The 13,493-nt window shown below is 39.8% G+C and overlaps 1 pseudogene; it reads left to right on the forward strand.

Moving 5' to 3' along the window:
* The first annotated feature begins 3,308 nt into the window (after positions 1-3,308).
* LOC130027675 (testis development-related protein-like) lies at positions 3,309-3,902 on the forward strand (annotated as a pseudogene).
* The last annotated feature ends 9,591 nt before the right edge of the window (positions 3,903-13,493 follow it).

Genomic DNA, 13,493 nt, shown 5'->3' on the forward strand with positions numbered 1-13,493 from the left:
CTTAAAAAGAGAATGGTGCAAATTCAATAGCATACATTTACCTGCCAAAATAAAGGGAAACAGCTATGCTCATCACAAATCTAATTCTCCTTGTTAAGGGGAGGATGATAACGCAAATAGCTAAGTTACAAAACTAATTAGAAAAGGTTGAAATTATCTAAAGAGGTCCGCCAAGATCATTTGGAAAGGTAATACTACTTAGCTGTACTTAGCTATTTAGCTATTAACAGCTATTTAGTTGTGTTTTGCTTTTAAAGTTACATTCTGAGCTCTATATGTCTGCAAAGATTCCCCGATAGTCCTTATGAAACAAAAGGAAATCAGTCTATGTTGTGACTATAATTGGCATGCCAGCTTTCCTGCCCAGTTAGTACAACTCATGAAAGATATTGAACCTACTTGAAGTTGTCAAAAATCCTTTAGAAAATGCAAGATTTGGTGGAAGCAACCTGCCGATAATATTGAGTGAGCTAAATAAAGAAAAACAGCTAAGTGAGTCTGGCCCATATCCAAGCTCTGAACACACTGTCAATGTGACAGGGCATTTGTTCAAAAGATCATCTCCTCTGTCGCAGAAAAGCAAAGTTCAAAGTGAATGTTTCAAGGAAACTAATTTCATGTTTGTGTTTAATCTCCATATTAAAGAAACATCAGACAAGTGGTATTTAGAGAAATGCTAAGGCTGAAGCCACATTCTGGGATACAAACCACGTTTGCCTTTTGGGAGAATAGCCATTCTGAAGAATAAACAGTATATACAGAAATATTTTTACAACAGACATTTTATTTCTCTATACTTTGTACTTGCCAGAAAAAGTGAGCATATTGTTTCCTGTCATTGCTTTTTCACTCATGATTGCACACGTTTCTATCTGCTGTATCTTTAAGAGCTGTCTTTCCCTTCTTGAATTCCAAATGTGCTGGGCTTCCACATCTTTTCATCAAAATATAAAATATTCTTGGACAGGTAAAATAGTCTTTCTTTGTCACATACATTTTATTTTGGCTATTTATATTTCCTATGCAATTTTAATGTGCTGTAAATCAAACACATGTAAGGCAAGCGAAAAACAGACCTGATAGTTGATGCTGTTATTCTGCGGTATCAGAATTTAGAGTTACTCTTACAAGTCAAGAATTTGAGTTATTTTTAATGGCTAATTAAACTGCCAATAGCCACCAGTTAGCCCAATTTTTATGTAAGAATGTTTGATATTCATTAAAAATTGTTTTCTTAAAGCAGGCTTCAACTTTGAAGAAATGAGCATTGTGCTATAAAAAAAATTCGTGAGCAAAACTTGATAATAGATATGATTTATTGAATCAAAAACAATCTCTAGTTTCATTAACTAACCAGGTCCAGTCAACCTCAGAGGCCTGAACACTGGTTCAAAGATTCTGTTTAGGGCATAAGCTAAAGGTATTCCTAGGCCTAAGTATAACTCATTACTATACTACAATACTGTAGCAGCATATAATATAATCACATACAGGCCAGAAAAAGATAATGGCCAGAACCCTTAGCATTAATCAGCCTGGGATAAATGGAGAGCCCTTTCTACACTCTATAGGCTCTTTCAGAGAAGGTAGTAAATAGATGGAATTCTCCCTAACTACAAGTCTCCATCCTGGGAAAGCTTCATGAAACTGCAACTCAGACCCTATCCATCTAAATGACTTCATTCTGGAATACCTGACTTCTAGCAGGGCATAGTATCAAGGACTGGAGTTTATATTTTATTCTCTGTCATCCAGACCCTGGTGCAGATTGTGATAGGAAACTGTCATTAGCACTGGAATTTTTTGCTAAGATTCTTTTTGATTCCCAGAGTTCTGTAGAATCTATAGCAGGGGGGTTCTCACAAGCAACTCCGGTAACAAATTGTATTTAGATTTCCATTGAGGTTTGTTTGAGCCTTTCTACAAAACTGTATTCAACCCCAAAATTTCCTTTTTAAATTATTTTTGTCTTTAAAAAAATTATAGTTTAGATAACATGATTATAATAGCATTAATGCTTGTGGTTTTGATATAGAAAGATACCAGACCCATAATCAACAAAGTCCTTAAAGTCCACAAAGTTTACTCCTCCCACCCTTCTTCACATTGCTTGATAAACTGAATTTTGTAATTCAAGGACAAGAGTTTGTCAGTGTTTGATACTATCTATTCCCTTATATCATCTCTTTACATAGCTCAGATCAGTGAGATTATCTGTTATTTGTCCTTTTTCCTTGTAACCTATTATACTCAGTATTACATTAAATAAGTTTTACTTATTTTCATTTCATGTTGCAGAAAAATGCAAAATTTGATCTTTTCTTATAGTTTCAATATATGTATATATATGTATATATATATTTATATATGTGTGTGCTACAACTTCTTGATGTATCCATCCATAGTTAGACACTTGGGTTATTTCCATCTCTGTTACTGTTCCAAGTGCTACAATGAACAAATGTATGCATACATCTTTCCAAATTAATGTTTCTCTGTTATGGAGATAGATGCCAAGAGGAGGAATCACCAAATCATATGGGAGTTCTATTTAACTTTTTCTCAGGAAACTTTACTATTTCAGTAGAGGCTGAACCAGACTACAATCCCATCTTTTCCATTTTTACCTCAGTGATTGGAATTTTCTCAGTAAAATTCAGCCCACTCCTTTGGGTTGAATTCTATCTCCAAGAAGCTCCAGATAAAATGCAAACACATGACTTACATAAGGTAAAGCATTAATGTGTTAGTATTGTTTATACTTGAAAAGGCACAAGAAATAATCTGAATGGTCACTTAAAAATGACCAAATTCAAAAGTTTTCACTCCAAAGCATTCTCAGCTTCTTTGATGGTCAAGAAGTAATAATGAAGTAATCTTGGTCATGGTTTTTCAGTTACTAGCTGCACATAACATTTCAAGATGTTTTGGGTAGAATAGGTTCTATCATGCATGTTCAGGTTTAAATGTTTGGATTCTGGGGAACCAATTTGATTTTACCATGAATAGAAACTATCTTTAGAAAATATTAAATTTGTGGGAGTTTCCTAAGAAATCATGTCAGGAATGGGAGAAAGTTGCTACATTATTTAAAAAAAAAAAGCACAAGTTCTTTAAAACTGCAAAGGTACTATTTCAATGATTGAGATAAAGCCGAGGTAGGACTGAAGCAGATCTCTTGTTCTCACTGCTCTCATAATATGATCATGATACTCACAGAGATGGTTATAGAATAATAGCCTGATTGTGTTTTTATCAAATAAGGTGGTACACATAAGAAATTAAGAGTAAATAAGGGGCAGCGGAGCATGTGGAAGCTGCACTGGAGCCGGAGCCGGGTGCTCCTGGACTAGGCGCCCAAAGAGGACGATGGCCCGCGACGGGGGGTCGCCACCTGCCTTCACTGCGGACACCGCACAGGTTCAAGGAGCAAGTTTCCGAGGCTGGAAAAGAAGTGAGCTCTCTGTTTAATAAAGATGATGAACAACATCTGCTGGAAAGATGTAAATCCCCCAAGTCTAAAGGAACTAACTTAAGACTAAAAGAAGAATTGAAAACGGGGGGGGGGGGGTGGGGGGGGAAGGAAGCTGGATTTGAGGACAATTTGGTGTTAAAACCGAGTGCACAGTCTAAGAAGCCGAATGAGATTGAAGGTTGGGAGCCTCCAAAACTTGGTTTTGAAGATGTGGCCATGGATGTGGATGGCGCCGTGAGTGACTGTCTCCCCACAGCTGGGCTGGGAGGAAGATGGTAAGGCCATCGAGTACACCAGCCTGGTCAGCTCTGAAAACAGCTCTCGCTGAGGCCTGCGGTCAGCAGGGAAGTAGGTTGGCATCCGCAGGCCGAGCAAAGGTCACCTGACGATAGCTGGGAGGGGCTGGAGTGAATCGGGGCTGGAGTGAATCGGGGGATGTGACCTGCTGGCTGTGCACCTTCCCCCTCCACCTACAGCCCATTGGGGTATTTCCTCCCCTCTGTGCCTCCTTCCCTCCTCTCTTGCTGAACTAGGAAAGGCCCAGTTGTGCATAACTCCTCCACCACAGAAGACAGGGATTGGATACTCGGTTGCCTAACTGAGAAACACTCACCCTCAACTTGGCCTGCTAAAACTGAATGTGCGCCTAGCGGCCCCCTCTCCTCAGGGCGGTCTTTGTGCTGCCACATATCCACATCACCTCCTCCTGCACAGAGACAGGAATGTAGCAGCGAATGCACGCGCATGCCAATTGCCAGGAACTTGCATTCTTGCTGTAAAATGATTTTCCAGCAAGTCCTAAATGAATCATGTATAGCCTGCAGATCACAGCTTTTGTAACGAATTTACACGTAGGTGAGCAGGTCAGCTGCCAGGAAAACAGAGGTTGCACCACTTTCACTGCCCACTGTCTCCCGGCTGGCCCAGCACTGGGGGGCGGGGGCGATGTGGTGACAGTGGAGGGGTCTCTTTCTTGCTGTGTGCTTCTGGCTCCACTCCTGAACCTTTACATTCTCTTTCGATTTCTTCTGAAGACTTGTTTCTTTGACGATTAAAGAATGAAGAATGCACCAGTTGCCCTCCACAAGCGGCTCTCTGGAAGGGCCACGGCCCCAGAAGCACAAGGACTTAATGCAGAAAACCAGCAGCTTAGAACAGAAAAGCGAACAAACTATGCGTTAATCCACGCCATCTTGCCTGCCCGGAGGGGAATGGGTGTTGCCCCATTTGCCCTCTCCTCTCTGGAAAGAAAGGTGGCGGCCACATGGGAGCCTTGTGGAGAGCAGGTCTGAGCCGGGGGTGGAGGTGCGACTGAAACTTCATGGGGGGGGGGGTCATTCTGGCCCATCCTTCACGCCCTACCGAGGTCACCAGTTGCCCCCCACGAGCGGCTCTTCGGCACGGCCACGGCCCCAGAAGCACAGAAACCAATCTCTTAATTATCTGACTCTCAGTAGAAATACTTCCAGGGTTAATAAGTAAAATAGCAGAAATCCAAAACCTCGTGGTCACTACTGCGGCCGTGTGACATCATTTAATTCTTGAACCCAGCTGTAGAAAGCAAATCATTTCACAATGCTTTTTCAGCATGGCTGATTTGGGGGAGGGGGTAAAGTCTAAATAATAATGGTGCAACTTTTATCGAAACAAAGAAGCTAGTCAAAGTAGATAGAGTGTTAACTAGAATTCATCTGCCCCACAGGCATTGGGGGTGGGGTGGGGGTGGGAGTGGGGGAGTGGGGGTTTATTGGGGTCCTTCGTGGTGAAAATAAGTATTGGTAAAGGGAAATGTGATTGATATTTGCATGACCGAGACCTAAACCTGAAAGCTTTGTAACTTTTCCCACAGCGATTCAATAAATAAATTTTAAAAAATTTTAAAAAATTTTAAAAAAAGAATAAAGAATGCTATAATGCATGGATCCGTTTTAGTCACTTAATACACCTAATTTTGTTTAGAAGACTAGTTTATTCATCACAGTTAAAGCTATAGAAAATACTGGAAGTGCCTCTTTTCTTTAAACCCAGGTTTGGGTTTTCAAAATGAGATTGTTGCTATGATTGATGTTAGAACCCAGGGGGCTGGGTTGGGGCTACTGTTGAGAGTTTCAGACTGTAGCCCTGTGTGCTGTACTTGAAGAGGAAACCTGGGCCAGGCACGTGGCCAGGAAGGCTCTGTCACAGGCTTGTGTGCAAGTGTGTCTGAAGCATGGGACTCCAGTCACACCATAAGTGAGTGTGGAAGGCACAACCGCATGTGGGCACAATGGAAGAGCTGCGGGTGGTGCCCCCATCATCCCTCTCAATAGGACCCACCCAAAGTTCACATCACTGAGAGGGCTGCCAGTGGTGGCTGAGCCTAGTCATGGGCTGGGAGAGGGGGTGGGGGGGCTGCCCAGCACAGAAGAATTCATGATGGCTGAGTTGGACAATCTTGTTTTCTCAGGTAAAGTTCAAGCTAAGCCTGTCCCTAGACACCACCTCCTCAGAGGCCCTCAAGTTTAAATCAGGAGCCAACTGGGTTTGTCTCTGGCCCTGTCTCCAGGTGCATTGTTTGAATCTAAGGGGAGGGGCTGCCTGGGGGGAGACCTTTGTCCTCAGGCTGGCTCTGGTCTTTGTGGTGACACCAAGTGCCTGTGATACACCTCACCGAGGGTCTGTGTGGCGGGTGGTGCTCTCCCTGATAATGTCAGAATCTAGAGACAGCTGGTTGAGCTATGCACTGTGAATCACATCTTTTTTCCCTACAAAGACTAGTGAAAAATGAATTTTCTTCTGTTATATATGATTAAATGAGATAACTATGTCTGTAATATATTTATTGGCCTGCTTTGGGAGAAATTTTTTTTTTCCTCAACAGAATTTGCCAAAGCCACAGTTAGGTTCTCAGGTGAATGAGGTGTTGGTCAGGGGCTAATTTGAGTTCTGTAAACTTACAGCTTCATTGTGTGAGGAATGAGCTGTTTTGTACAAATTCCGATGTTTTCATTACTTCTTAATAAAAAAGTGTTCGGCTTCAGAAAAGGGAGAAATGGTTAATGCTGAGCTTTTTGAAAAATAAAAATGTCACTGATACCCTCAAAAAAAAGTAAATAAGGGGGTATAAATGTATATATATATATACATATAGCCTTTGTTCTTAGTCAAAAATTACACTGTGAACTTTAGGCATGACTAACCTGTGACATTTTTATTCACCACCAATGTAAAGCAAGTGAGAGAGCATTTTGCTACCATTATCTTTAAGAGAATTAAATTGTACTGTACTTGGTTTTCTCTACTAATGCTTTTTACAGTTTGGGGGATTAGGAAGTAAGTGAGTTGGGTAATGAAGTATAATGCTCAATTATGTTATCATTTGGAGATATCAAGTTTGGGAAATGCAATGAGTAAATTTACATAGAGATTCAAGAAAAATCTAATTCAGCTTTAATTTATCTCTAGGGCTCTGTAGAACCTTGAACATCTTTGTGAGCCTACTTTTGTGGGGATTTTTTAAATTGAACAAGTGTATTGAGATGTGTATAAAGGGATAGAAAGAGAAAGGTAGATAAAGATATATGGTCAGGAAAGAACACAAACTTCTCCAGAACTGAGAGCCAGTACACATCCCAAGTAGAAATAACAGGCTGTTTCCAAAGGCGAGTGCTCAGCGCAAGTGTGGTAACTTCTGATGGTAGAGAGGAGAAGCCCCATCTGCTTAACTAGCCAACAAAAAAGGACCTAAGTCTTAATCTAAACTCCGTGATCTGAGTAAATTATGTAAGCACTCTATATCACATTTCTCACCCCTAAATACAAATTTTGCTTTCCTAAGCAATTTGATTTTATAAAGGTCAACATGGTGAATGAGACCAGTTGTAGTCATTGATTTAAAGAAGGCCTTTGATTCTGTTGAGACGGAAGCGGTCATTGAAGCCCTAGCCAATCAGGGCATACAAGCCCAATACATCAGGATCCTCCGTGAGCTGTATTGCGGATTCACTACCAGGATCTCACCATTCTACAAAGAAGTGATCGTTGATGTCAAGAGAGGGGTGCGGCAGGGTGATACCATTTCACCAAAACTCTTCAGTGCCACCCTCGAGAACATCATGCGACGACTGGAATGGGAAGGAATGGGAGTGAAGATAGATGGTCGGCAACTACACCACCTCCGCTTTGCTGATGACATTGTTTTAATAACACCAAACATCAGCCAAGCGGCACAAATGCTGGCCGACTTTGACCGTGAGTGTGGAAAGGTAGGACTACAGCTGAATCTTATGAAGACAATGTTTATGAGAAATAGCCTTGTTCCTGACGCCCCATTCGCTCTCAATGGAACGACCATCTCCGAATGCAACAGCTATGTGTACCTAGGTCGAGAGGTCAACATGACAAATGACCTGGCACCCGAGCTGCGCAGGAGGAAGAGAGCGGCTTGGAACGCCTTCAAGAACGTCGAAGAAATAGCTAAGAGGACGAAGAACCTCCGGCTCCGGGCACATCTCTTTGATTCCACTGTTCTTCCTGCATTAACATATGCCTCAGAGACCTGGGCCCTACGCAAACAAGATGAGAACGCCATTCAGGTCTCCCAAAGAAGAATAGAAAGAGCTATGCTTGGAATATCACGTTTCACTCAAATGAGAGAACGAATCCGGAGTTCTGACATCCGTCGACGATCAAGGATCAGGGACGCTGTCTCATTTGCCAAGGTGTCGAAAATCAGATGGGCTGGTCACGTAATGAGATTTAAAGACGACCGTTGGACTAGAGCTGTTACTGATTGGATTCCACGGGATGTCAAGAGACCGCGTGGCCGCCCACCTACCAGATGGTCAGACTTCTTTGTCAAGGTCATGAACGATCGGTTTGAGGCCCTCCATGTTCCCGGAGCGAAGAGATGCCATTGGGCTACACTAGCACGCGACAGGGACAAATGGAGACGTTACTGGCGCCCGCTCGAGCAAATCGACGACTAACGGGAAGTTAAGTGATTAAGTGATTAAGTGAAAGGTCAACATAAATTCTCAACACAAGTCTTGGACAATTTCTTTAAATCATTTAGCTACTTGATTTTTTGGACATATAGTTTTGTTCTAAATTAAAATGAACTTCAAATCTTTTATTTTCTCAGCATCCAAAGACTAAGATGGTACTTTGGAAGTAAGGGAATGTCATATCTCCATGATGCTTGGGGACCATGTAACAACAGGGATCAAAACCCAGAACGCTCACATGCAAAGTCTGCATTTCAGCACTATGAAGCATTTCACTAGTCTTAGATGCCTTTTTGAGGTTCACAAATAAATAATGCCAATTATTTCTGTCCCATAGCACAACACTTTGGCATCATCCCTGGGACATGCCACATTTGGTGGATAAGCCCAACATGACAGATAGTGGAAGGGTGTGTTCTTTCCTGCCCAAGTCACTGGATTATCCTGCCTAATTGGCTACCATGTTTGGACCTCATTAGAAGAACTGCAAGTGCTATATACATGATAAAGAATGTATTTCTGATAATATTTCAGTTTGGACCAAGGCCAAGAGTCTTTCTGGCAGACTAAAGCCACTTTACCAACACTTTACTTTTAGCAAGGAGATTCATGATAAGGAAATATAAACAAGACATCTAGGATCACAAGGTCAATCCCCATGACTTCCTCTCACCACACTTCTACTCTTTCCAAGGGCGAGGACATATTCCCAAGCAATTAGTTTAGACATCTTTTCTACTTCAGTGTCTTTTCTACTAGTTTTTATTAAGAAAGTTTGTTATTTCAAGGACTTTAGAAAGTTAGAGTTAACTTTTGGAAGAAGCTTTTAATGATTTGAATACCAGCAAAACTTCATCTGACTTAATGTAATGCCTGACTGTATTTTTTTAAAAAAAATTGCTTGTAAGCATGCTTTAATGATTAAAGGAAAGTCTGCATAATATGAATAACAGTAATGCCTCATGTTAGTGACAAAAATGAATAAAATGTCATTTTATATGTATTGTTTTATAACTGAATATGTTCAAGATTTGTGATTTGAACAAAGTCAATTAAAGATAAAGGTGTCCACGTGGGACTTCATGGCATGGGGGTGGAGCCGGCCCTTTCTTCTCCATCCCAGCGAGACTTCGAATCGCCACCCATGAACGGCCTTTCTGGCTTCTGATCAAGCTCCTTAATGGCCATGATCCCAGAGACTCAGTAACAAATCTCGGAACCCAGCAGGTTTTGGCAGAAATCCCTCCAGATTTAATTGTTAAAATTTCGGAATTTCAAAATCGCATAGCCACTACTGCAGCAACATGACATCATATGTTATTCTTAACCAGCAATAGAAAACAAATTGTCTACTGTTGTCTTTTCAGCAGATCTGAGTGTTGGGGTAAAATCTCAAATAATAATGGTGGGTCTGTGTCAAAATATTGAATGTAATCAAAGTAGAGAGAGAGTAATGTGGAAATCACCTGTCCTATAGGTAGGGGGAGGGTGTGGGATAGGGGTATGCTGGGGTTTTGGGGGGTAGAGAATGGGCACTGGTGAAGGTATGGGTGTTTCATTGTATGACTGAGATTTAAACCTAAAAGCTTTGTAACTGTTCTCATGGTGATTCAATAAATAAAATTATAAAAAATGAAGGAAAAAAAAGTAAGGTGGAGTTCATGGCCAATTCAATCAGCTAATCAGTGACTGAATAAATAGTAGTACTCCTACATTAAAAAAAATAAGATAAAGGTGTCCAAATTTTAACCTGGTTTGACATTATGCTTCAGCCATCACTAAGTGGGGAGCTATTACACACATGAATAATATAAATAATTACAGCTGAACACTATATTAGAAAATACTTGAAAAATTCATTTTAGAGATTAGAAACCCAAGTCCACAAATGCTCAGCATCCTTAGCAATAATCCTACAAAGAGACTGCTCCAATGTCAGAAATTATTCCTATAAAATAGTCACTAGACATATGGTCATGAGCAAAATGCATCACTTCTGTCTCAATTTGCCCCTCACTTGGACAGGACCAAGAATCATGAAAATAAATCAAGCATGGGTCATGAAACAAACACTTAATTATGGTACAGAGGAAAAACTCAATAAATATTAGATAAACTATTATAAAATGCTGGAAGGCTAGGTCAAAGGAAGAACTAGAATAATGGATCCAATCTAATGAGGATTTTCTTTGGAGAAGGGGATATGTCAATGGTGCTCATAGACTACTGCTGGAACAATGCTCAGGGGTGACTTCTTACAGATCTCAGGGGACCAGGTGGCTACAAATACCAAACCCAGACCTCCCACATGCAAAGTATATGCACTAGTTCTTTTTTTTTTTTTTTTTTTGCTTTTTTTGGGTCACACCTAGCCGATGCTCAGGGGTTACTGAAATCACATTTCTGTGATTTAGGAGAATAAACAAGTCTAATCACTTTGTAAATGAGGAAACTAAAATCTAGAGAGGTAATATGATGGCCTACACACAGCTAATAAATAACAAAAAACATGTAAATATTTTCAGAACATTATACACCCATCTTTAATCATCAGAGTTCCAACTTCATACCATAAATCTGATTTGAATAGCTGTATCCATAATTTATACAAAAGAAGCATAAATAATGGTAGTATTTCTTCCAGTTCAACTTCAGATTACTTCAGATGAAAGTAATATATTTTTTTGGATATCAAATTTTTGCTTTAAAATTTATGAACTTTAAAACCCCTGTTACAGAGAACATAAATAGTACACTGATTTTGATCAGTCAGTGAAAAATTAATCTCAGAGGATAAATGTTTCATTTTCTAGAGCATAGGAGTGCTAAGTAACAAGCCACTTACTAAATTTCATGCTGGTCCTAAAATTATTCATTTATGTCAGCATCTTTCAACCAAGGCCCATATGGTTCCTATGTGGGCCCCAAGGATATTCTAAGGGTGAATTCAACTGGTCAATATTGCATAAATTGGGGGGGGGGGACACAGGAGGATTTAAAGGGGCCAATCATCAGCACAGAAGGGCCACAGGAAGGAAACAAGGTTTGATGTGAGCCATGGTTAGAAAAAGGTTGAAAAACACTGATTTATGTCATAAGAATAAGTTATCACTTAGTGTCACAGAGGTTGGTCAGAGCTGGCAGGACCACCTATCCAGATGATATTCATCATAATACACATAATATATTATCTATGTTCACCATGTTTCAAATGTGCAAAATGTACTTGTTTTTTGTTTTTTTGCTTGCTTGCTTCTCTTTTTCTTTTCTTTTCTTTTTTTTTTTTTTGAATTTTTGGCTTTTTTGTCTTTTGAGTCATATCTGGCGGTGCTCAGGGTTACTTCTGGCTCTGCACTCATGAATGACTCCCGGCAGTGCTCGGGGGATCATATGGAAGGCTGAGAGTCCGAATCTGGGTCAGCCCTATGCAAGGCAAATGCCCTCCTCTCTGTACTATAGCTCTAACTCCAATGTACTGTTTTCTTAACCTAAGGCTCAGACTTCAGTCAATCATGTCATAGTTCATAATACATAATACATCATTACCCAACTTCACAAAGTCTCTACGATACTTTATTAATTTTATTGTTTCTCCCTTCATTTCTGATCCAATTTCTCATTTCCCTTTCTGCTAGAGGCATCTAAGTAATGCTTATAAAACATAAATATATTATATATTTTTACATTTATAAGAAATAATGCTGTGTACTGTTGTTTGTGATTGATTTATATGCATGTTGTATGCTTGAGTATTTTTTCTTCTTTCATTCAACATATTTTAAAGATATAATCATGTACATCTAGATAATTCTTAGTGGTACACAGAATTCAAATGCATATGCCTATTTCACAAGTGACTAATTTATTCCCCCAGCAATGGACACTTCAATTGCCAGCAACTGCTTCCCAAGTAGTACAAAAATAAACATATTTACGCATATTCTTTTGTCATCCTCTGTGAAAATGGCTCTTGAGTGTGAATCACAATATATATGACCAGATTTTACTAATCACTGCTGGACTAAGTCTCTAAATAGTTTACTGGGTTAGACTTCCCTAGTAACAAAGCAAGAGAATTTTCCAGCTTCCTCACCGATAGCTGGTATGATATGATTTTCTAATATTCATCTTTTGGGTTGGGGGATATCTAACCTGCCAGCTGTATAAGGTCTACAAAATAGTGTAGTCTGGTCCTCATCATACATGACAGGAAAGACATGTATGCTTCTTGTCATTTGACTGTGGTTCCTCTACCAGTATTGTATAGCCAAGAATGTTGTATAAATATCCAAATGGCCTTTGACATAAAAAAGATTCCCCAACACTCACTATGAACCTATTCAAGTTTACCAGTTTTCATAACTGTCTTGACTGTCTAAAGACTTCATGTTCTGAAGCATGTCTTAGACATGTCCTGGGCTGCTAAAACAGTATCTCAGGACTATCTGTATGGAATCTTATGGTCTTCCTCTATAACTTCTATGTTAGTGAGGGCCATGATAATCTCCTAACTTCTAATATTTTATTCTGATGCCAGAAAAGAGGAAATCCTAGTTTATTCAAAAGTTTTACTGTTTATTTTTAACCCTCACCATGGAATTTACATGTATGGAGCCAGTATTGTTTCTTTGTTTCTTCCGTGTTCCCTCCCTCTCGCATCTCTGTCCCTCCTTTCTTTTCCTTCTCCTCCTAGAATTTGAAGTGTTTTCACTTTTTGACTGGCAATGTCTCCATTTCATAATCTCCTCTTTCTTTACCCCCTGTTTTTCTCTGGGGCAAAAAATAGAAGAAAAGTAAAGAGGGAATAAACTGTATAACTACAAGGGAGAAATATATTGAAAATTTTTGGAAAATACAGTCTGCATGCATTTACTATTACATATGAATTATACTATAACCATTCCACTTTTACATATCATTTGACCCTCTCAAAAACCTAGATAGAGGACTTGTCACCATTTTTAGACAAAAATAGAAACTAAGACTGAGAAAAGTGAAAGAATTTGTGTAGTAATAAGATAGATAACCCAGAG

This window comes from Sorex fumeus, unplaced genomic scaffold, assembly GCF_029834395.1.
Source record: "Sorex fumeus unplaced genomic scaffold, SorFum_2.1 ptg000037l, whole genome shotgun sequence".
Taxonomy (NCBI): Eukaryota; Metazoa; Chordata; class Mammalia; order Eulipotyphla; family Soricidae; genus Sorex; species Sorex fumeus.